At 39.4% G+C, this 26,249-nt stretch overlaps 1 long non-coding RNA gene across 1 annotated transcript; it reads right to left on the bottom strand.

Moving 5' to 3' along the window:
- Positions 1–7,589: 7,589 nt before the first annotated feature.
- On the bottom strand, positions 7,590–24,857 carry LOC122981009. The gene is made up of 2 exons (XR_006403142.1): positions 24,685–24,857; positions 7,590–8,167 (listed from the first exon to the last, which is right to left on the bottom strand). It is a non-coding gene; the product is annotated as an uncharacterized LOC122981009 (long non-coding RNA).
- Positions 24,858–26,249: the final 1,392 nt, after the last annotated feature.

Here is a 26,249-nt window from a genome sequence, read left to right on the forward strand (position 1 = left end):
TAACTACATCAAGCTCATAATACTTATGTACTTTTACTGCAATACTTTAACTACATCAAGCTCATAATACTTATGTACTTTTACTGCAATACTTTAACTACATCAAGCTCATAATACTTATGTACTTTTACTGCAGTACTTTAACTACATCAAGCTCATAATACTTATGTACTTTTACTGTAGGAGGATTTTTCATGCAGGACTTTTACTTGTAATGGAGTATTTTTACATCACTGTTATTGGTACTTTTACTTAAGTAAAGTATCTGAATACTTCTTCCACTACTGATTAGTTCACAAAATTTACATTTAAAGTTTTACCATCCAAATAAAGAAAGTTTTACATAAAAAGAGTAATAATTTGTTCAAAACTTCAACCACAAAAACAAGTCAGACAGATTCTGTATCTTCTTCCACAGCTGCTGTAACAAATATAAACAGAGTGAATCATCTTGTGGATGGAGGGATGTTGTGAGTTTGTGTCTTATCCGTCACAAAGAACGAGTTATTTCCTGAGTTTTTTGGGTTCTGCAGTTGTTTCACCTGCTTCATCAAACCTGTGAGCTGAACTCAGTGAACTATGAGGCAGCGTCACACCTCGTCCAATCACGGTTCAGCATGTGAGTCTGTTTACTAGAAATGATGTTTAAATACTATTAACTTGCAACAGCAGACACATTTTGAAGGAAATATAACACCCTCTGGATTATGCTTTCTATTAATGAGAGCTGTTTTTTTTTAATTAACATATTTGCAAAGTCACAAGATCTTGATAATGAACGAATCTGCTAAATCCTCACTGACAACATGTTACACTTGTTTTCCTCTCGCAAGACAACATCTGCTCCCAAATAAAGCATTTTCTTTGGATTTATTTACTTTTTATTATTTTGTTTTTACTGTAAAGCACTTTGTAAGATTGTTTTAAAAAGTGCTGTATAACTAAAGCTGCTATTCTTATTCTTATTATTATCATTATTTAACATTTTTTATGGTTAAAAGACTGGAGAGCTGAACAGAGCAGCTCCATCAAAAGGAGGAGACATAAAACATCCAGTAGCCAGACATTTTTCAGAGGTCAAACTCACATTGTTGGACTTTTCTTTCATTGCTATTGATGAGATAAAAACGGGACAGAGAGGCGGTGACATTAACCTTCTCTGGAGACGGGAAGAGACTTTCTGGATTTACAATCTCAGAAGCTGAAATTCAAAGAAGAATGAATGAAGATTTTAGAAATTATATCCTTAGATATTTTTTTGTGCTGTTTATGATTCATTTAGTTATTATTTTCACATTTCTGTGCTGGAAGTGCACCGTCCTCCAGAGGCTGGCCAGCTGTGTGTCGAGCTCTTCTCGCAGAGTAGACATTGTTTTTTTCCATATTCTGTAAATCACATTGATGAGGTCACAGCGCCGAAACATGTCGTTGAAATAAAGATTCTTCCAGACGTCCTCTTAGTGTTGCCAGGTTGTTGCTTTTTCACCGTGGTTACGTTTAGACAGAACAAAGACAGACAGTGTTTTGGTTAAATATTGAAGCAGTTTAAAGTGACTGTAAGGATGAAATATATTAACAGAAATGTTTTCCTAACCTTAACCAAGAAAACGACACCATCATTCACTTCAGCAAATGACTAAAAACAACATACGTTCAAGTGACAGCGCCCTCTAGGGATGTGCAGAGAGCCCAGTATTTGTATTTGTATCTGTATTTGTTGAGGCAGGAAAATTATTTGTATTTGAATAAAAGTGGAAAGAGGCTTAAAAATCCTGTTTTTGTTTTTATTAATTTTAGAAAATTAAAGTGTTACAATAAGTGTTCATGAAGCGTGTGTCAGTAGTTCAGCTTTATCTCTGGGGAACACTCCCAACTCTGGGAGTGATGTCCAAATTAGTAAATGTGCGTCATGTAGCAGGTGGATGTGACTCCCCTCACTGAGACCTGCTGATAGACGTCACAGCGGAGCAGAGGAGAGACACTGAGATAGCGATGTAACCGACCTGCACTCTGGTTTATTTTTCTTCCTGAAAACAAATAATTTTTGAAATATTTGTATGAAAAAAATATTTGTAAACCCCCCCCCCCCCACTATTTGTGCTTTGCCGAATAATGTATTTGTATTTAGGCACATCCCTAGCGCCCTCTAGAGGCAGCAGGAACTTGAGCTGTGTCTCAAATCACATACTTCTGTTAGTACACTTTCATGTAGTACACTGTGTACACTCTATATTACTGGTGTAGTGCGTGAATTTTGACAGTGTAGTGTCGTCTCAAATCAAACACAGCCGTTGTGCACTTACCGGAAATGACGATCGCAATTAGCATTAGCTAACGTTAGCATTCGTGTTATCGTTCGCTACCAAATCATTACAGACTTCTAAATTAACCCAAAAAACATACTGTTGGCTTATATCTGACAACAGTATAGTGATGCTTAGTGCTAAAAACACATGTATAACTTACATTTGTATAATGTGGTGATGTTCACCGTAATTACAATGTAACCGGCCGCCATTTCCAGTTTGAAAAGTCCCTCCCCTTCTGCTACATAGCCAAGATGGAGACCATTGAGGGCGAGAAGCAACTTTTTGACCGTTTTGAGTGCACCATCTGGGTACTCACAGCACACTGCATTTCTCCATACTTCTCAGTGTGAACGCACTTATGCACTCAAAATGTTAAGTGTAAGTACAGAAGTATGCGATTTGAAACACAGCATGTGACTCTTGTTCATCAGGAGCAAACTAAGGCGTGATCGAGCCATAAAGTCTTCACCGTGATGAGGTCATAGTGGGCGGATAGATGGACGGGCGGGTCGACACATTTCATTTCCTGTTTCCTCCCAACAGCCTTTAACAGCGACCACGATCATTCCCTAAACCTACCAGTGCATGACAACAAAGATCCCGTAAAGTTAATGAAGTAGTAATTTAATCCCAAACCACCTTCTTTCTCTTCTCCAACAAAGTCGTGTTTGTGCAGATTCAGTGAGGTATATAATGTAAATGCTTCCTACACTAGAGAAAACACTGCAAGGGAAAATAATCCAGACAGGAATTATGTCTCCGTCCAAAACTTAACTGGTAATTACATTAGAAGTACATAAATGTAATTTGTGAGACAGACTTGTTGTATAATGTACTTAAAGGGTTAGTTCACCCAAATCACAACATAGCATATTGCTGTTTCTATTATTAGCCATGCAGTTTGTTTTATTTCTCCAGATATTAAGATATCTGTCTCTGTTTCTGCTTCCATTCAAATACAGTTGAGGTGAACTGATAAGACGTTATTAGACAATTAAATATTCAACATCTCTTTCCAGAAACTGTGTTTGTTTTACTCTCCACAGAGCAGGCTGTCAGGAGTTTTTTTTTTTAGAGACTACATATTTCTGCTGAAGAAAATAGATCAATATTAAGAGATTAATTAACACAGAGGCAAAACTAATTTAAAAAATAAATAAAATGAAAACCTCAGCAGAAAAAAATAACTGGATAGATATGAGCAAAAATAAAAGAATGTTTTTATGCTTCACTTTACTAAAACTGTTTGATTTTCTAAATCTGGACTATATAATCTATATAATAATCTATATAATCTGGTGAATTTGTCCTCAGGGGAAAAAAACCCCATAACTTTAGATTTGTGCTTTAAATCATTTTTCCTGCATATGTGTCACTTTTATTAAATGCTCGCCTTCTCGGTGTAGAGTGAGAGTCCATATTTTTCCCCTTTTCACAGTCTGACAAGTGATCTGTGTGAAGCGGAGTGACAAACAGCCGTGGCGGTAACCGAGCAGCGCTACAAACGTCACCGCAGCCGGTCCGGCTTTCATTACGAGACGGGATGAGAGATGATTAGCTGTTAAAACAGCCTGCCCGTCTCCTCCTAATGGGCATGTTTGCACTGACCCTCTCCTTGACCTGTTATTGTTAACCAGCACGCAGTGGGAGGCGGCATTCAGCTTCTGTACTGCTGCGTGTTCTCCTTCACACAACTCCCAATTTCCTTCCACAGAGATAATGGGCTCTCTGATGAGTCGGGGCACCTCGTTCACTCTCTCTTTCCCTCAAAGTCTCTCTCTCTCGTCTTCTCATATCATCTCTATCTGTCACTGCTTCCTCGTATACAATCTTCTTTTTAATTTCTTCCTTTAGCCATCTTTGTTTCTGGGATTCTTTCTCAGTTTATTGAAATGAACCAGTAAGACATAAGCTGAAAATATATCACATAATACCGTCAAGAAGTTGAAATGTGGATACAGGAAAGCCGAGGATTATATCAAAGCCCAGTTTGGCAGTATAAACATTTAATCTATGCTTTATGACACACTGTCAGGTATTTATATGCAGATATAAAGACATTTTAAATGTTTATTAATGTTATGCTTCTTAATCCTATGAAGATGTTTTACATTATTACAACTGTCTCACTATTATTGTCATTCATTATGTGTTTATACAGCAGCAAACACTTATGGGATTTATAACTGAGAGAAGTCAATTATAGTGTTACGTAACAATGTAGCACAACAAGCTAGCGTAGCTGTAAACAGTAACCGTGTTCCTGCACATGCTCAGTAGCGTCTGCATTACACAGACCTACTCTCCTGAGACTGAAAACATGATGCTTTCTAGAGAAACTAACGTGATCGAACTCTTCATGATGAAGGAATATGTCACCCGGTGCAGCGGTGTGACTCACCGACGTGTTTTTAATAAGATATATCAGGCTTTGATACACACACACGATACTTGTGATCAGTTTATTGTTGGTTTGGAGTCTTATCCTTTGAAGAAAAAGGGAAAGTGTTACTCCAAGATAAAAAGGGATCTCAAAGCTTTCTCATGCAGGTACACATGGGAAAAAAGTCTGAAACTTATCAAAATGATGTTACAAAAACTCAGGATAATATAATTTTTGTTTCTTTATAATGCATATATTCATCATAGTAGCTTATTGTATGTTGCCAAATGAATGTATGTAACACTATGATCTGATTAAACTCTGATTAAAACTCGGAGTCGTATTTGCAATCAATCAGCTTCTGCTCCCGAGTCATCGCTGCAGTTTATGACAGATTTTAATTGAATGAATAAAAGTTAATTTTTAAATGCAGCCGTTCCAATGACGTTATAAACACAAGCTATCCCGAGTTTGAGCGACCAGCTGTCATCCTGGTTTATTGCTTTTTCCTTCATGACCTCAAAACTGTAACAGCTGACCCACATTTTTATTGACTCCTTCTTCACTTTCCTCCCTCCCTCTCTCTCTCTCTCTGGTAATCTTCCCATCTTTCTCTTCTGATCACATTCTCCCTTCTCTTTCTTTTTGTTCTCCTCTGTCTCATATTGTCACCCCCCCCCCCTCCTCCTCCTCCTCCTCCTCTTCCTCCCCATTATCTTCCTATGTGACCCCAGAGGTCTGTGCGCTGAGCTAACTTGTCATGAATCATTTGGTCAGCGGTTACTGAACATCCCCTCTCTTCCTGTGTATCTCGCTTTCATGATCACCCCTCCTCTCTTTTCTCTCTTTTTCTCTATCCATCCATCTCTCTCTTGTTCACCCCCCCCTCCCCGCCCCTCCACCCGCTCTAATCTCTGCAGGCCTCTCCCTCTCCGTGCCCGTCCTCTGTATGTATTTGTTTTCCCTTCTCTCCTCATGATGCTATCTCTCTCTTTCCCCCCTTTGTTTTCCCCGGTTTTGTTTCCGACTGCAGTGCTAAGATGTGCGTCATTTACAACACCATAACACAGGAAGTATACCGTACCCACAAAAAACACTATTCAGCCATAAAATAAAATCCTTTTTTTATTGCAGCTGAGTGCAGATTATGGCGGCTAGCGGCGCAAAAAAAAAGAATCGTAAGGATGATATGAGAAAGAGCTTTTTATTTGGCTGTTTGTTTGTGAGATGCACATGAATGTGAACCTGCGTTCTGTGTGTGAGAGGAATCGTTCTTGACAATCTAAAGAGACAGTTAATGAAAGAAGCAAACGAGTCATTACAGGCCTGTCTGACAGTCGGCCGTTTCCACTCACACATTTACAACCAGCGACGGGAGCAGTTAGAATTTTTCAACCAACTGGGCTTCGCTTGTTTGTTTCTTACAGCACTGAAATAAACAGAGACTACAGACCAGGACCAGCCAGGACTATGTTGGTGCCCTAGGCAAGATTTTAGATTGGAGCCCCCCCCCCAAAAAAGTGCAATAATAGTACCTCCAGTCCAGAGAAAGTCCTCCCAGTCCTCCAGACAAAAAGACAAGTGGGGGTCAAGGCACCGTTCAGTGTGTTTGGTGACAAGTTTGATTACTGTTGGGTGCCTGATAAACATGATGTTCCTGAAAAGCTTGTCCACTAATTCTTCTTTTTTTTAATTTATCTTACATGTTTACATATCCACTCAGCTCATCTGCATTTCAATTTCTGCTCACGTCGCCTTTTAAAACTCTGTTGAAAGTCAAACTGTGTTTCGAAACATTTCACATCAACTTCACTGTAAAGTTTGGATTGGAGGCCCCCTCCCACCCCCCAAAAAAAGTGCAATAATAGTACCTCCAGTCCTAAACTTCAAAAATGAACTCACACCAAGATAAAGTGCAACAATGGTTCCTCCAGTCCAGTCAAAGTCCTCCCAGTCCTCCAGACAAAAAGACAAGTGGGGGTCAAGGCACCGTTCAGTGTGTTTGGCGGCTCCGCCTGAGATAGAACATGAAGTTTGATGACTGTCGGGTGAAAACTGAGCAACCAGGAAGGATTTGAAAATCAGAACCAGATGAAAACCAGTATGTCAAAGAGGGGAAAAGCAGAAAAACTTTAAGAAGGGAGAACAAGTGCGTATTTCCAAAAGCAAGCAAGTATACAAGCACACCTGTCGATAAGAAAAAACTCTACGTGGCTTTTACAGCAGGCTGCCCTGCTGTAGACTCACACTGATCTACTACATGATGAGGATGAGGTGGAGGATCAGCAAGACTAATAATGACTCATATTTAATTACTAACTTATGAGGATGTTTTCAGTGTCTGTGGAAAGTTCTTTTGCTTTAACTTCATCATCGGGTTACATTTCACTTCACTCTAAAACATACTGTACTTTAATAATAAGCACATAATGACCAGTAGATGCCGACTTGCATTTTAACATCATCATTCATCATTCATGCTTCTATTTTCTAAAACAAAAGCTGGATCGTAAAGCAGGAGACCATGGTTTAGGTCTCACACCTCACAAGTGATTCAAGCTTTGGGTTTTATCTCACCTGGATTATTATTCAGCAGCAGTTTGGTCCAGAAATTTATTAGATAATATTAGAAAACTGCAACGGGTCCAGAATACGGCGGCATGTGTAGCTCATTCTTCTTTCTTCTTCTTCTCAAATGTCACTAAAATGCACAAATGTCTCTGATGGTTTGAAGTAACAAATAGACAAATGATGGTTTTCATTAGTCATGACAATAAAGACTCCATTCATGTTTTTATTAACAAATAATATCCTGTAGTCCAGATACACACAAGTATTTAACAAGACATCAGCTCAATGTACAGTTATATATACTGAGAATAATAAAAAAAACACTAAAAAAGAATTTTCTAAGAATAAACCTTGATTATTAATAAGTATCTGTTGGTGTGAAAGTGTTCAATGGGATCTTTGGGGATCTTAACAAACAAACAAACAAGCAAACTGCTGCACTGACCAACGTGCAAAGTGTCTGTTAGTGATATAAGAGAGTTATTAGAGGTGTGGAACTCGCCTAATTTTCAGATAACAATAATCAGTGTATTTTCTCTTCTTCAGCATAGATCCAACAGACCTGAAGGCTGCAGGTTTGATTCCCAGCCTGTCGGGATAAATCTGGGAGAAGAAGCTCTAAACTCCAACTGTTCAGCTTCCAGGTGTGAATCTGTGTTGCTTTACTAAAGAAACTTCCATAGCTACAAAAAGGATAAAAAAAAAAGTTTATCAACTATGCAAATGATGAAATGATGAAGCATCATCAATCAGCTGAGTTCTGAACACTCGGTCCAGCTGTGAGTCCACCTCTGACTGGTCAAACATTCGTCATGGTCACCGTTCCTGCTCCTGCACCATCCTCTATGTGACACCGGTTCACGCCGTCCACAGCCGGTGATGAACGGCTGTTCTGTCCTTGATGCTGTTTAAAATAAAAACCCTACAGAGTTAACTACAGCGGCTTTATTTACTGGTCCCCAGTAGCTGAAGAACAGAAACCAACAGTTTCCAGGACAAAACCAACAAGATCATCAACATGGAGTTGTGTCCAGTCTGTAGCTGCAGTCATGTGACTGTTAGTGTGCACGAGAGTGTGCAAGGATTCTGTTAAAGTTGGCGTTAAACACGGTGAAGCTGCTTCTAACGTCTCTGCTGTTCACAACTAGAACAAACAACCTGATGATGAATACTGACTACTTTTAAATGCAAATCACATGTTTGACTTTTGATTCAGTTTTAAAGCTGCACTTTATAATATTTATCCTTTATACTGCATTTTTATTGATCCTTTACTTTATATCTAATTTCATGTATTTTACTCTTCTACGCCTCTTTTAGTCTTGTTTTTATTTTTACTTTATTTCATTTTTAGTTCTATTGTTCTGTTATGTAAAGCACTTCTTTAAGTTTATACCAGTCACAGAATGATAATTGTTTATTAAGTGCATGAATTCATCAATATTTATGTCATATATTTGTCAGTACGTCCTAGCTGTGTATTATGTATGTATAATTCCTAATAATAATAATAATGATATAATGATTTTATTTATATAGCACCTTCAAAACAAAGTTACAAAGTGATTTACAGTAAAAACAAAGTAAATAAAACCCAAAACACAAAAATCAAAAACATCAAATAATCCAGAATAGTTACACAAATTACCATCAGTTGAGAAAAAGACATAAGATAGAAAGAAATTAGTTTTAAGACGAGATTGAAGAGACGATCCTGAGACCTGGACAGCAAAGACCCGTTCATCCTCAGTGATGAGGACAGATTTAGGAACCATTGATAAGGTCCTAGAGGGTCTCTAGCAGTGATCAGGTTTATCAGTAGTGAGTAGGTCACAGATGTAGGCGGGAGTCTGAACATGCAAGGCTTGAAAAACGAGTAAAATCTTAAAATCAATTTTAAAACTCAGGCAACCAGTGAAGGGCAGCGAGGATCAGCATGTTAAAAATCCGCGACTGGAAACTGAGAGATTCATGCCTCTAGCCGTCACCAGCAGGGGGCGGAGCATTCAAGCAGCGCTGCAGACGTCACGTTTGGTTGTAGTAGAGCTATTCGACAGGCGTGAACTTTACAAGGATGATAAAATACAGAATTAGTCTATATTTCTGTCAGTAATAAATAAAACGTTTTTTAGCCGATGGAATATAGAATACGTCTCGAACAATATCTGTAGAAACAGCTGATTATTAATACAGTAGAAGCGTTTGCTACGACCTTTAGCACAGCGGCTGCTGCAGGAAGAAAATCAAATCCTGATCTGCAATCAGTTGCTGCTTCAGCGACATCGCTGCTAATTAACATAAAGTTAAACTCTGCTAAACTTCAACTCGTCGCTCTCGGCAACGGCATCACGCTGCTGCTCGCTGCTGTCAAGGCATCTGAAGCTCTTCATCGCCGGCTGCTTTTGTCGTTTATGAATCTTTGGGTGTGAGTGCACAGTTATATGTATAATTTATAAGTAATAATGTAATTAATTAATAAACATGATCTGAAGCCAGATAAGTGCCAGAAAACTGATGGATGGATTAACTAATTACAAAATAATGAGGTTGATCTAAGTTTTTGCTTTTTTGACAGTCTTGTGAGTGGATGAGCTTCCTGCAGTAGAGACTTGATGCTTCTGACTGAAACGCCACAAAAAAAAGGATTAAACAGCTTCCTGCAGCACGATCCACCGTCACACCGGTCTCACTGTAGTTTATAGATGTTGAACATCTCCTGACAGACCGCACACGCATACAAAAACAAAAAAATTACAACAAATATTACCGTCTACAGCAGGAAAGAGAAAATATTTATACCATAACTTTGGATGTGAAATTTAAAGACTTTTTAAATCATTTAAATGCTTTTCCTTGATGCTTTTTAAGACTTTAAGGTCTGCAGAGACTTTAGTATGAAGCTCAGTGCAAAAATCATGTGGAGATGAATCAATTCCCTTTGATTGTCGAGGCCGACTTGTTGCATCCTCCCACCTCAGATTGTCATTTAGCGGCTTCACTGCAGTTGTGTGTTGGGGACTGGAGGTTCAGGCAGTAATGGAACTGTCTCCCAGTTACAGAACAAGCTATTGCACACACACACACACACACATGCCTCCGCTCAATCAGACCAAGGCAGATCCACGGATTTAAGGGACCACCAAGACACTACCTACCTCAAACACACATACACATACACACACACACACACAGCCAGACACACACAAACACAATAGAGGACCACCAAAGTGTGAGCAGGTGGAGGGCTTTACCAGATGGCAGCTCTTCTGTTCCACTGTTCTGCACAGAGAGACACACATACACACACACCCCTACCTTCACACACAGATGCATCCAGAAACACACACACACACACACACACACACACACACACAAACTCTAAAACTCTCTTCTTCTGTTCACATGCTTCTATGCTACATGTTTGAGATGCACATTTACAACCAGATCTTACAGTATTTATTACCTGACTAATTATTTGAATAAAGGTTCAGCTTTCTTGTCATTATACAATATGAGATTGTACAATTGTAGCCGCCTCCACACTACACTTATAGGCAATGTACTAGAGGTGAGCCAGAATACAAATACATTATTCGGCAAAGCACAAATAGTGGGTTTTATCCAAATATTTGTTTCATACAAATATTTTAGAAATTATTTGTTTTCAGGAAGAAAAAAAAACATGTTAAATGTCTCAGTGTCTCTCCTCTGCTCCGCTGTGACGTCTATCAGCAGGTCTCAGTGAGGGGAGTCACATCCACCTGCTACATGACGCACTTTTCCTAATTTGGACATCACTCCCGGAGTTGGGAGTGTTCCCCAGAGATAAAGATGAACTACTGACACACGCTTCATGAACACTTATTGTAACACTTTAATTTTCTAAAATTAAAAGTGTAATAAAAAACAAAAACAGGATTTTTAAGCCTCTTTCCACTTTTATTCGAATACAAATAATTTTGCTGCCTCAACAAATACAGATACAAATACAAATACTGGGATCTCTGCACATCCCTACAATGTACTTTATAAAGAGGTAAAATATTTTAAAATTGGAATAGAGTATAGCTGTAAAATAAGCGATAGAATAGAACAATGTATTAAAAAGTAGCAGGAAGAAATAAAAAAGAAACTAAATTGTATTTATAAGGGAAATATACATATACAGAACCAGTCAAAAGTCTGGACACACTGTTCCAACGTTTGACTGGTACTGTATATGTATATGAACATGTCCTCCACATTAAACGACCAAATATGTGGTTTGATCATGTGACCATGTCTTTTAAAAAAAAAAAAAAAAGATGTTTTATGATGTGACGGCGCTGTGGTTCAGGTCTAGTTAGGTTTAAAGATGATGGTTTGGGTTAAAATGATCATTTTGTTAAGGTTAGAGAAACATGTAGTGGGTTAAAGTTTCTGCTTCCTTAAAGTTAGTCCACCTTCGTCGTCATGGCTACAATAATAACCACAGGGGGACGATCAGTGATGCTTTTTAAAAGACCGTCCCGACTCGCGGTTTGTGACAGTTTTATTATAACTACTACGGCTGCTAGACGGCAGCTGATGCTCGACGTAACTATCGGGGCGTTTTCTGGCGACTGACACGGACCTCTGTGTAGGACAGATACAGACCGAACATAAACTGCTACAAGTATTCACAGATGAATAATTGTTCCAGTGTAACAACCTTGGCGTAGCGAGGAACGGCTGAAGTGTGAAGTACAGCCGGAGTGATAAATTGGCAGAGATGCATAAATGACAAATGTGCAAAAATCAGTTTGACAAATAGCTTTGGCAGCTTATGTTATTATCAGCTCGGTGTGTGTGTGTGTGTGTGTGTGTGTGTGTGTGTGTGTTAGGAGTGCAGTGATTAGGTGTGGTGGCTGCAGAGGTTTGATTGCAGTTTGGAGGAAACTGCTATGTTGAATATGAAATTACTTCCCATATGTGTAAATGCCATATAGCAGTTTGCTCCTCTGTTGTTTTGCAATTTCAAGAACAATATGTAATTTTTCTTGTAAATGACAAATAAAGGCACGAGCAGCACATCTTCTTAACAACTGATATTTACTGATATCGAATCTATTTGACTCACACATATAATCACACCTACCTGCATCTAAAGACATAGAATACATAATGCAGTGTTTAGGTAAATCTGCAGTATGTTTTCCACAATATTTTACTACCAAAATGAACATGTAGTCAAAGAGACTTGCAGCAGTTGTGGTTTTTTGCTGTGATCTGAATGGATAAACGAGGATGAACATAACAGAATTTGTTGCAGAAAGAATGGATGAAAGGAGTTTCTAACTTTGTTAAATCTTTGGAAACACTGACTGCCTGTCATCACGTCGGAGAACAAAACTGACATTGAGGCTGTTAACAGTTCGTCTATTCTATTCACGCTTTGCTGAAAACTCTTTTACTGGCTGCTGAGTATCTGATGCTGTCTGAAGCTATTTACAGTCTGACTAATTACCAAAATGTGAGGTCAAGTTACATTACTGTTGCAGCTGAAGGTCTTCATGGGTCTGAAAGGGTGGATTCAATCCAAAACAGAACTGGAAAAGCTCCCAAACCTGACGCATAAATACATTTTCATAAAGGAGAGACCTGATCCAAAATGTAGTCAACCCAAACAGAGAGACCTGTAACACAGCAGCAGCATCATGATCTATCAATTAACAAGCTGCAATATCATAATAATGTCCTACAAACAAATGTAAAGTCATCAATCTACGAAAGGAAGGAATCTGTCTGTATGTCCTTCATGTATCTCTTGAACCGTTCATCCAATCAACTCCAGACTCGGTGTGTTTATGGAGCTGCAGTGTTGAGTTTGAGGTAATTTGGACATGCGATACTTTTAATCAGGGCAGGTTCGTAGCTTCAGGGCTCTGCAGACTGACTCCCGCATGTCAGGGAGACACCAGAGAAAAGTGTTTTAAAAAATAGTGAAAACAGAGCTTTTAATCAAGAATGGACGCTCTTACCCCGAGTCTAGACAGAAAGCTTAGCGTTAGCGGCACAAGTGACTACACTAGGAGGCGTTCAGGTATATGGTTGAACGTAGGTCACCTGCGATTTGGAAGCGCTCACAGCGCAATACACAATGACTGTAGTTATGTGCGTAGGCAGTAGGGATGTGCAGAGAGCCCAGTATTTGTATTTGTATCTGTATTTGTTGAGGCAGCAAAATTATTTGTATTTGTATTCGAATAAAAATGGACAGAGGTTTAAAAATCCTGTTTTTGTTTTTATTACGCTTTTAATTTTAGAAAAATTAAAGTGTTACAATAAGTGTTCGTGAAGCGTGTGTCAGTAGTTCAGCTTTATCTCTGGGGAACACTCCCAACTCTGGGACTGATGTCCAAATTAGGAAATGTGCGTCATGTAGCAGGTGGATGTGACTCCCCTCACTGAGACCTGCTGATAGACGTCACAGCGGAGCAGAGGAGAGACACTGAGATAGTGATGTAACCGACCTGCACGCTGGTATTTAACATGGTTTATTTTTCTTCCTGAAAACAAATAATTTTTAAAATATTTGTATGAAACAAATATTTGTAAAAGAAACCCACTATTTGTGCTTTGCCGAATAGGCACACCCCTAGTAGGCAGTGATTCATAGACCCTACAAGACCAGACTAGACCTGTGAAGGCCTCTCGTTGGGACTATTAGCCAGAAAATCTACAGCTGGAGAGCCTTCAAACATCAACAGCATCTCGTCCTGCTGCTGCTGTCGTTCAGACATTTCCACAGCAGGTTTGCTGTTAGCTGCTCATTTCAATCACCAACATTTGGCAACAGATATCTCTGCTGATATTCACTGGTCATATTTGGCTTTCAGAGCGAAGAATGTGAACCTCTAATGTGTCTTCTCGTTTGTCGGGGGGGGGAGTGATATTGTTACAGCTGCTGAGATTCAAGATATGTGATCTGAAAGGTCGTTAATATTTTAAAAAAAAATGCAAACAGAAGCAGCAGGATATTTCTTCATTTGCAAAAAAATGTGTTTTATCTGTGTCGAGAGGGAAGGTGGAGAGCAAGGGAGGAAGAAAGATGGAGATAAGGGGAAGGGGGGGGGGGGGGAGTGAAAAGGCAATATTTTATTTTATTTTAGGGTCCAAATGTTCCAACAATAATAGAGAACCAAGAAAATCATTCCTCCTTGTCTGGGCCTTTTCAGATGGACATAAGTTTTAGTTTTATGGGGCTTTATAGGATTTATTGGTTAGGTTTTAAAGTTAAAGTTGAGGAAAGGAAATTAAGTCTCTCACAAGTGTAATAAAAAAAAAAAAAGGACGTGTATGTGTGAGTAACCGTCTATGCGACTTTATGCATGTACTCGCCTGCTTGCATTTGTCAGATGGACAAAGCATAAGTTCAGTAAAATAAAACTGACCCAGCGTGTTCTCAAGCACTTAGCTGTGATGAGCAAACGGTTTCCTTTAATGCGCCTCATTCTGAATGCTGATGCATGGCTGGAGGCTAAGTGTTAGGCCAGAAGAGGGGGTGGGGCGGGGTGGGGGTGGGGGTGGGGGGGGCAAGTAATGTCAAATCAGAGCAGAGAAGTGGCGTTTTATTATAATTCAGCCTCAAAAATACGAGCATTTCTGCAGACCATTAAAGTGCTTTTAGTGCACTAACACGCTCCAGAGTCATGTGGGTTAGAGGAGCGTTAACACAACACGGGGGTCATCCCTCTGCTTCTTCATAAATTGATGCAAGGTAAATATTTCACAATTCGTCAGTTGCATAAATTGCACTAAATTCAACAGTTTACAGTAAAATATTCATTCAGAATCAGCCTGAACAGATTCTACTGCAGATGCTCCTCATGGCAGATGAAGTTCATTTAGAGGAAAATAAATTAATTACACGGCCAAAAAAAAAACGAACTACATCTGAAATTAGAGTTTGATTCCCCGGAGGAGGGAGGAAGAGGAGGAGGAGGAGGAGGAGGAGGAGGAGGGAGGGTTGTTTTATCAGGGGACTTCATCATCAGCATTCTGAGGGAAATTTCCTTCACAAATTAGAGACAAATTTTGCGCAGGAAAAAATAATCACATCAGTCATTACACATTACCAGACATCCAAAGGTAATAACAAACATGTGCAAATTAAGGTTATTCAATAAATGGAAACAAATCATGTAATAAATGAATAAAATGTGTGTGTTTGTTTTTAGTGGATGTTGATGTAATTTCTGTTCTGAATTTCATGAAAAAGGGGCTGATTTCCATCTGTCGTCTCTGAGCACAAACACAAGATAAAACATTATCAGTACAATAAAAGAGTAAAACATCATTCAATATTATACAATAAAAACATTCTTATTTATCTTTTTTTTAAATCCTAAAAGGTTTGGAGTCTACTAGAGAGTCTATTCATGCCGCTGTGTTGAGCCAAAAAACACAAGAAGAAGCTTCTGCAGCAACAATATTTTTACTTCTAATCTTCAATAAATAGACAGTCAGACTCCATCAACTCATTCAAATCTCACCTGTTCAAACTGGAATACTCTCTATAACTGGACGCCTGTTTTTATGCTGATGTTTTGTTTTAATTGATGGTTTTTTTTTATTCTTTTATGCTTTTGTTTCTTGTAAGTTGACCTTGGGTGACTTGAAAGGCGCCTCCAAATAAAATGTATTATTGTATTATTTATTAATGCTAATGCTAAAGATACAAATATTATACTACGTTTGTTATTTATAAGATATGTCCCTTTGGTTTGGCAGGTTTAGGCACAAACATGACTTGGTTATGTTTAGGGATAGATAGTTTGGGTTAAAGGACGCCAATGTTGACATCAGTATCTCTCTCTGGGCAGACGCATGCACCGGCTATATATTAGGTTATATATTATTTATTATTTTTCAATGTCAAACTATAGTATTCATCAGAAAACGTGGGCTGTTTTTCCTCCTTTCTTTATTCCTATGTCCTTTTTCTTTGAACAGTTTCCAGCCGGTGTCCTGCTGTCCAACTGTTGCATTAAACAAAGTGTAGCACTGACCACATGCCACCAGTGTAATAAAGCCCCCCGGGACCAAACTCATTACTTGTTTCACTGCATTTTCTCATCCCCTCTCTACAAATCTCCACCCACAGGGGCGTGACCTGACATTATTACTATTGTGTCCTGCTAATTCCCTGCCTTTCTCTCTCTCTCACTCTCACTCTTTCCCTCCTTCAATTTCCCCCCCAGTCTCTGTCTCACACCCGCTCACCTTTCGCGCCTCTTCTCTCTCTCTCTCTCTCTCTACCTCTGTTTCTGTCATCTCCGTCTATCTCCTCTCCCCTCATTCTTTTCTCCATCCTCACAAACTCTATTTCCTGTGGTCTTTCGCGGGTCACTTGTCTCATTCTCTTTACGGGTCACATGGCTTTGCCTCAGCCAGCCAGGAACCAAAAAAAAAAAAAAAACCCATAAAAAAAACCAGTGGACTCTTGGAGTTTCTTTAATTAGTTGGTACCAGTCTGCGCTGCCCTCCCAGTCACCCCCGCTAGCACCACTGTCTTTCTCTAGTCATGTGAACTGAACATCTGGGCGAGAGGGTTTTTACAGCCCCACAACTCTGTAATTCTTTAACAAAACTGGAAGCCACCAGAGTGATTGGGTTTGATGAGCTGTGAAAAAAAGAAAGCGGTGGAGAGACACGGAGGGAAGGAGGGTGAGACAGAGATGCAGACGGAGTTTAGTTTATCTTTTAGGTACTCAGAACAAAACAAAAAAAAAAGGGGGGGAAGGGGGGGGATTATTGGAGCGGGAGTTGAACGTTTTTATATGTCTGTGACAGACAGAGCGGGAGGTAAACAGCCAACACCTGCTGGTTTGTGACATTCAGAATAAAAACAGAAAGTACAGAAGTCAACAAGCACATCCACACAGAACGCCTGACATAAAAGTGTGAAATCTTTAAAAAACTTGTTAAATAATTCAGCAACTTGTCGTCTAGAGAGTCGACGGTCAAATAAAGTGTTTCACAACTGTGTAGATAAGTCAAACAATTCAAAAATAATCTAGTCCCACTGTACTTTAAAAGACTAATTAAATCCAAAATAATCATCTCCCATGCATCACTTGGCAGTGCAGACTCACAAATATAAGTATATATTATATATATTTAGACGTTGCCTGTAGGCTCGTCACTACATCGTCTTTTTAACTCCTGAACGCTGAAAAGGGAAAATGTGATTTGTTTTATTTTATGGTGCTCAGAAGAAAAATATTCAGCACATGAACATAAAACATGAATAAATCCTGCAGATACAAAACATTCAACAATCAAGTTGAGCAGCCGATCATTAAAATGCAAATGCTTGAGTGAAAATTGTTTTTTTGGCCACTTGGGGGCAGTGAAATAAACTGTTAACACAACTCTGACATATCATCATCTTTTCAGTTGATATGTTGAACTTGTTAGCAAACAGTTGTTTATTTCCACATCCAGCGGTTACGGAGCAACATTATCATTCATGTGGAGTCGTGTTTCTGTCCAATATTCACTCTCTGTTTTTACTCTCTACCAACTCCTGAGGGAAATATCTGGCTCTTTAGCTGCTAAATGCTCCACTATGTTCACCGGCTAGTCTACAGCTAACTGTCTGTTAGCCGTTTGGTGCTGAGCAGGTAGTGTACAGTGACTTTTTCTCTGTAAACAGCTGCCTGCTGCGACCTAAAACAACAGAATAGGTTTATTTCCTCGCCATAAAACTACATATATGAGGGTTTTCAGCGCCCTTTATAGGACGGATGGGGACCAGACCACACAGGATGACTGTACCTGCACTCCACAACGACCCATAGGAGCGTAATATGCTGCTAGTGAACAGTGCTCTCCTATCTGGCAATACACCCAACTCGCCTCCTCTAATGAGGCAGAATAAAGTTATCAAGTCACCTTGATGTCATCTGAACTGCGTCACTTCCCTGAGTCATCATTACTACAGCTGCTAGGCGGCATAAACGTAACTATAGGTTGTTTTTGCCGGCATGCATTTTATACCTATACTGTTGTTTTTCTTGTGAGGGCGGGCTGGAAAACGACATGAGTGAGTGAAACAAAACAGTAAAGCTGTAAGTCGTAAAAACCAAAACAATAAGCTTAAAAGGTGCAAGAAAATTCTGCAAAGGTGAGTGATAATTCTCTGTGACTATGAAGGACCTCTCTGTCAGTCATATTCACTGTTATTATCAGAGTAAAGGTAGTCCAGGTACTTCCAAGGTGCATGGAGAAGGGAAAAAACCCTTGTTGTTAGTGTAACTATGTATTTCTGATTATCCGAATAGAGTGAAAGAAGCATAAGTTGAATACGGCTTTATTTCCCGCCGAGGTTCTTTCACATGCAAATACAATGAACAACAAGCCAACTTGAGCTGAGATCTTTTATACCTCACCACTTCTTCAACATGTGTTTTCCATTATCAGTGGACTTCTCCTTGTATGATGAGTTATGATACGGACATGTCAACATGTCAGACATCTTGTTCCTATCAAGCTACTGAACTCACACCTGAGGGCCCCACACTAGATGATGTTCCAGTTTGTCTTAATGACACATGAACATGGTGAACATGGTACATTCCTTAAGATGCATGCAACACCTAATATCAGTTAGACTAATGTATTTTTCATCAGCTTCAACATAAAACACTTTGTAAACAAAATTTAAATAAGAAGAAAGAAGAATGAGAAGAAGTTGAAAAAATGTCTCATTTACTGGTAAAAATATTGACTAGAGCAGCTTTAAACAAAGGAGATTTATCACATCACATCTGTCATCAGGTCATAGTGAGAACTACTGCACAGTGAAAAGTGATGTCACTTGAGTCACTTGCGTTGGTTTGAGCTGATGCAGATGCAGATCTCCAACCCAACTGGACATGGTGGAGTTGCATTGTGGGTAATGTAGGCACCAGGTTTTGACAAGCAGGAAGAATTTAGAATAAAAAAGACGACATTTCTGGTTCTGACTTTGGTGCTTTTTTTAAAAAACTATCCAACAGTGTTAAAGGAGTTCAGCTCTTAATCTGTGTTGTTCTATTTCAATATTCACACCGCAGCAGCTGGATTGTGCTTTAGTTAAGGGAATCCTCAAAAGGTTGCTTGTAAAAAATGAAATTATTGAAGCACATCATTAATATATTGCTCATGCACAATGCATGCAGGGAAAAAAACAATAGTCTTGCATGATATTTAAGCAGTTACAGCTTTGTTCACAAGCATGTTCCTTATTATATGCAGATTTTCCATTTAATTGGCTTTTTTCTTATTTGTATCCATGACTGGGCCTCAGTGATGATGATGATGATAATGGTGTTTCACTGTCCTCTGTTGTTGGCTATTTGGCTAACTTGTTCTTTGGTTGATTCAGCTGTTGCTGCTTCTTGTCATGGCAACAAAATGTCAGCGAGTTGCTAATAATATCAGTGACCTTACTAGCTCTGGCTCTGTTTGCAGAGCTGTTAGCAGGGGCTAATTCTTCCAAACGGAGAGACAGACAGACTGGGTCTGTGACTGAGGACTATGAGAATGAATCACACTGAAATCACACTGTGCAACAAACTGCAGAGGTCACAGCCGTCTTCCAGCCAACAGCAACAGCACAAACACTGTTCACTGTGTATCAGGTATGACAGCTGGTTCTCATTAATAAACAACCCTAATCAATTAAACAACAATCTAATTGTCACATATAATCTAAGGGCAAATTCTTTCCAAATGATGTTAGAAACCAGGTCTGCAGAGGAATTTATTTAAACATGCTAAATCTTTTTAAATATTTGTATTTTTGCCAGCCTGCAGGTTTTATAGCTCTGTAGACTCTGATAATATGAAGGTTCACTGTTATTTTTTAGATCCAATCCACCAATTTAACAAAATGCATCTGGCATTTAAAAGTAACCTCGTCACTGCATGGACCAGTAGATTACCATGCACTTTATAACCATAATGCATTGCATGGTAACAGGATGAGCATAGTGGATGGAGACATTGTTGTATCCCTGCAGCAACAACACTGGGCCTCATGCAAGAACATTTTTGTACTCTTCTCTCTGTTGTTCTGTGAGATCTGTGTTCCAAACTTGTCATAAATCGCCCATTTCACCCTGATGATTACCACCAGGTGTGTAATCATAAGATTTCATCATTAGCATCATTGACGTCCCAAAAATCTCCATATAAGGCGACATGTTCCACTCTGTGTTTCTGAGCGAGTTTCATTTCCCAAAGAGGAGAAGGAATTATTGTTTATAGATATGTTTTATGGACGGAAATGTAGGCAAATGTATGTGTTAACATTTTCACCAATAATAATTAAAACCAAATGAAAACAACAAAAGAAAATAAAGGGTGACAACAACACATGAAAACAATAAAGCTCAATAAAATCATACAATGAACATTCCTTTGAAAGAACAATGGCAGCACAAAAAGAAAAGCATCCCCCCACCAAAGCCCTGGATGTGATTTAGTTCTTTGGAAATTAGGTCCAAATGAAAATAAAACAGCAATTAAGTATCAGCCACCACATTTGTAGTCAAAGTAAGGCATCTATGAAAGCTCCTCACATCTTCCTAAACTGTGTGGGTCATTATAGAGGATCGTCAGGATGTTAATTCATTGATCTAGTGTCTTTGTGTGGGAGGGAGATCCCATTTCCAGTTTACTAAAATGCATTTTTCCCAGCTGTAAAAAAAAAGAAAAAAGAAAAACCTGAAGTTGCTGCCGTCAGAAACCAGCAGACACATTTATCAGTGTCAGTCGTCGTATTAGAGGAGCTGAAACAATTAGAAAATATGAATCCATCAGAGCAGCAGCTGCACTGTGACAGATATAAAGAGGGAACACTTTGTCGTGAAGTTAGATGCTAAAAAAACTTCTAAACTTCTAACATCTTTCTAAAGCAAAGCGATCCATGACTAATATGAGAGGTGGTCATGGGGTTAAGCTTTTTCTCTCAACCCAACCGTTTGAGAGAGGGGGGAGTGGGGAGAGAGACACAGAGAAGCATTATAACAACAATGATAACAATAACAGTGATAATAATAATAGAGATATGATATCATAATAATAATAATAGCAATAGTAACCAGAGAAGGTGTCAAGGCAGGACACCCACAACTGTTTTGAAGAGTGGCACAGCTGAAAAACAAAAAAAACGCCTATGGCTACCTCTGCTTAGTTCTCTATAGTTTGATTTTTATCTCAGTGTTACCTTTACATATTATATTTGCACTATTTGGGAACCTCACTACACTCTGGGAATGCAAGGCCTGTAATATAGTTCTCTGTCTAATAGTTTACATCAACTATTTTGAAGAGTGACATAACTAAAAAGTAAAAAAAAACGCCTGTTGTTACATCTGCTTTATGTTGTGAATAGATGTATATAGATTGATTTTATCTCAGTGTTACCATTATATGTTCACATTTGCAACCTTTAAAATGCTTTGTTGAACATGTTTGTGTTTCTTATAGTGAAAATACTACAATTTTCCAAATCAGATTTTTATGTATTTTGTGTGTTTTTTGGGTCCAATATGATGATATAGTATGTCAAAGTGAAAAAATAATTGTCTGGTCATATAGGTGATGTTGTGCTGAAAAAAAAGATACCAAACACTGGCATGTTAAACATTTTTTAAAGTGATACATAAACGGCCAAAATAGCCCAAGACTCCTAAGAGTTAAACTCAACATTTGTTCAGGTTATAATTTCAGTTCAAATGAGTGTTTTTCACCCTGCAGAGAAAGTCAGACTGTCTGTTCAACCTCTCGTGAACCTCAGAGAAAATACTAAAACACGAGAAAATCAGTGAATGCCACAAATTCTCTTAAACCACTCAAACGTGCCTCTTGAGAACAAATCTGTTCTCACGAGTTGCTTCTTGCATGAAGTCCAGTCTGTCTGATAACAACCATCACAAATGCTTGAGAGCGAAGCACCTAATGAGTACTCGCTCCGTCCTCTTCTCTGGATGAGAACATCAGGTAAATAAATGAAGCTTACAATTCAAAATAGCTGATCACTTCATTGCAAAGCCTCCTCGGTAAGGCTGAGGATCGGTTGCCAACACTGAAACCTGCTTGAAGCTTGCGGGCCCAGTGGTATTTAAAACATGGAATAGCCATGCCAAATGTCTCCCCCAAGCTCAGCGCTGCCAAAATGTGCTGTCACCGTTTAATTGTTTGCTATTGAAATACTCTCCGTTTTCAATTTACCGGCTAAATGTTTTTGATGGCTTATTATTAGCATGATACAAGATTAAGACTGAATGAATTACAAGTCTGATAGCGACAGCGTCTGAAGGAGGAAAGAGCAGATATGGCTTTAATTCATGAGACGGCAACAGAATGGATAGCAGGGGTGCACAATGCCCTCTGTCTGTGCATTTAATGCATAACACAGCCTGTTAAATCAATTAAATATAAACGTATCAGACATAAACTATCACTCTGTTAAGGAATATGTCTGTTTTTCCCTTCTACAGTGTTCATTAAGCTGATGGAGGGAAGAGTGCTCATTAACACAGTGTTTACCTGTTAGCTGCACACTGAACGTGCAACCAAAGTGCATTCTGTCATTTTCCAAAACCAAAACAGAAAACTGGGGAACGCTCACTGCTGCTGAGGACGTCGTGTTTCAATTAGCGAATCTGCAGATGCAACTTGGTGGAAAACAATGTGTGACAACCGTCTTACTGTCTGCGGTTACTTATCATTACAGTCGTCTGTTAGATAACTAATTATACATTACTAAAATGTTGGTTATGTTCACTAAATGATATAAAGTAAGATTATTATGCTAACTGTGCATATGAAGAATAATAAATATACACTATATGCACAACTTGTGTTTTTTGACTTATGTATAAGTAAGTGTATCTTTGACAGAGTTAGGTCTTGGCCAGTTTTAAGTCACATTTTTATGTTACACTTTTAGATCCTGGTTGTTTTTATGTGTATGCTTCCAGGTCGGGATAGCCTGCCGGGTTTTTTTTAGCATGGGAGCTAGCTAAGTTAGCCAATAGGGACTGCAGATACTGGTGTTAAGATGCAACTAACTACTTGGATTTCCATCTGTGCATCAGATCATCACGGTGGGCCTCCTAATCAGAGCCCATGCGTCATGCCTCCACTTATCCCAGTGGAGTCTCAGCTGTCCAGTGTGTCGAGAGCCTCCTGGATGATGTCCTCCAGTGGGAATCCCTGCTCCTCTCTTGGTTGGTTATGCTTCAACTGGACAGTCCCCTCAGCTCTGAGAGTCTGGCAAAAGCGACACTCCTGGCCCATCTGCTGTCCATCCTTTGTATCGGTTGTCCGTTGTGAAGTAGGGGAGAAGGGTTTGTCTTCATCTGTTCTCATCAGACGAGGATGACGACCCTGTCCCAGTGTCAAACTACTTTGCTGTGGTTGAAAAGCTAACTGAGCTAGCAGCTACACGTACTGCTCTGGAGCAGCCTGCCCCAGTCTGCTCCAACACGAGGAGTAAATGTGGAAGTTCCCCGATGGCCCTGGTATCCAATGGGAAACATTGCCAATACCTTTCCCCTCCTGCTGTCTCCCACTTTGAGTGCCCTCCTGCTAGCCTCCAGCTATTGACCCACCTGCTCAACGGAGCACCAGACACTGCTGTGGTGACGTCTCCCCGCCTTCATACCCAGGTGGAACTCCTTCAATTAACTCTATTGTCCCTGATGCTGCTAATGACAACCAGTCTATTATGGTGGCTGTAGGGACAGGCAACCTGAAATCCTTATTATTGGTGAGTCCATCATCAGATTTGCTGAACTCTTAGCCGCCATCACCTTCGGTCTTCCTGGTAGCAAAGTTGCAAACATTATCGAACTGTCACCAGTGATCACAGACCTCCATCCTTCAGCTCACACAATAATTGTTCACCAATGACATCATGAATAAACAATCAGTCAAACTCTGCGATCAACTAGAGTCTCTTGCAATCACAAATATTAATAAATCACAGATAAATAACCCTGTTTCCAGTCACCACCAATCACTACTAAATATGAACAAAATAAGTAACAAAGGATATTAAGAAATAGTAAACTAACACCAATATGACCGACATTCAAATGGTAAGGCAGGCAAAGGCAGAGTGATTAGGCCAACACCCTGTGGTCCACTTAGCATAAACACCCAATCAAAATATGCAAACATCAGTACAAACATCCCCACAATACTGCCTAATCACCTTAACAACCATATGCATTTACTCCAAAGATGTGCACAATACAACAGTTACATGTGAACAGGTATCACTCACAACTAGGCCGAATGGTTGGCAGTTAGGTGTCAAAATAAACCTTACACTTCTAATATTAGCAAAAATACTTGTCAATATCTGAAGGAAATTGTTGAGTATACATATGAGCAACTTACAAGCAATGCTTCTGTTGGCAAGAACGACCAGATGACACCAGATTGACACTGAACTCCAGCTACAAACTTTTGGCCTTCAACCAGACCATCGTTCACCAACTTCCTACTTCTGGTCTACACAGGAAGTGATGCAATCTGACTGAACAGTAGAAAGCACTAAACTACATAAAACACACAAAAGAAATATTTAGAAAACAAATTACCTGAAAGGCAAAACATCTCTTGCAATGACACTCCAGAGCCTGGGTAGAACCTGCATATTTTCTGGTCCTATTCCCACTCCTTCAAAAAGCCCTGAGCTGTTTCCGCTGTCTTTATAGTCCCCATGAATGGCTGCACTGCAACTGGGCACGGCTTTATTAGCCACTTTGACTGTTTTAGGACCAGACATGACCTTTACAAATCAGATGGCCTGCGCCTCAACATAAAAGGTATTAAACAACTTGCTGAAAACTTCATCCAGTATATTGCTTTTAATTCTGACTGATATTTACCTCAGCACGACCCTGCTCTAGAAGCCATCCATAACGATCCTGCTGAACACGCCTCCACCAACACTATACCTATAACCTATACCTATCCTTTTTTATAACGCTCCCCCCAGGCCTAATGACCATACAAGGGATTTAAAGAGGTAATGTAGGAGAACTGCAGTTAAGGAAGCAAAGTATTCCTATTTTTCCAGTCTGATTGCTAGTAGCTGCCACAACCCCAAGGTTTTAGTTCAGGCAATCAACTCAGTGGTTAGCCCTCCTCCTAGCCAGCCCATGGAAACATCCACTGAGAAATGTGAGCAGTTTCTCCACCGTTTCATAAATAAAATAGATAACATTAAGCTCTATTACACCTCTGACAAGAGAAATCTCATCTGTACTGAATCTTCCACTTTATGCCTCACTTTAAGCACATTTCTAAGTTAGACTTAAAGGAGTTAATCTCCCACTTAAATTCTTCCATCTGTCAATTAGATATTATCCCCACTAGATTTCTTAAAGAGCTATTTCAGAGTGTTGGACCACAAATTCATTTATCACCTGCTCATTGTCTACTGGCTCTTCCCCATACAGTTTTAAAAATGCAATAGTTCGACTTCTCCTGAAGAAACCTACACTTGACCCTCATTTTAAACAATTTTAGACCAATTTCAAACTTACCTTTTTTTATCTAAAAACTTTAGAAAAGTCTGTTGCCTCTAAATTAATCTCACATATGAATAACTGTGATATTTTTGAGCAATATCAATCATGATTCTGTGCCCAGCACGGCACAGAAACAGCTCTTATTAAGGTTACCAATGACTTACTACTCGCTGCTGACTCTGGGGCCTGTTCAATTTTAATTCTGCTCGATTTGAGTTCTGCATTTGATACGGTCGACCATGACATCCTTTTAAATTGCCTGGAAAACTGTGTTGGCATCAAAGGCCCTGTTCCTGCCTGGTTGTCGCTCCTACCTCTCTGACAGATCTTTCTCTGGTGTAATGGGAGAGTTCTCCTCATCCCCCAGCCCGCCTCTCATGCGGTGTTCCCCAGGGGTCAATTCTCGGTCCTATATTATTTTCTATG

The sequence above is a fragment of the Thunnus albacares genome, chromosome 4, assembly GCF_914725855.1.
Source record: "Thunnus albacares chromosome 4, fThuAlb1.1, whole genome shotgun sequence".
NCBI classification, from domain to species: Eukaryota; Metazoa; Chordata; class Actinopteri; order Scombriformes; family Scombridae; genus Thunnus; species Thunnus albacares.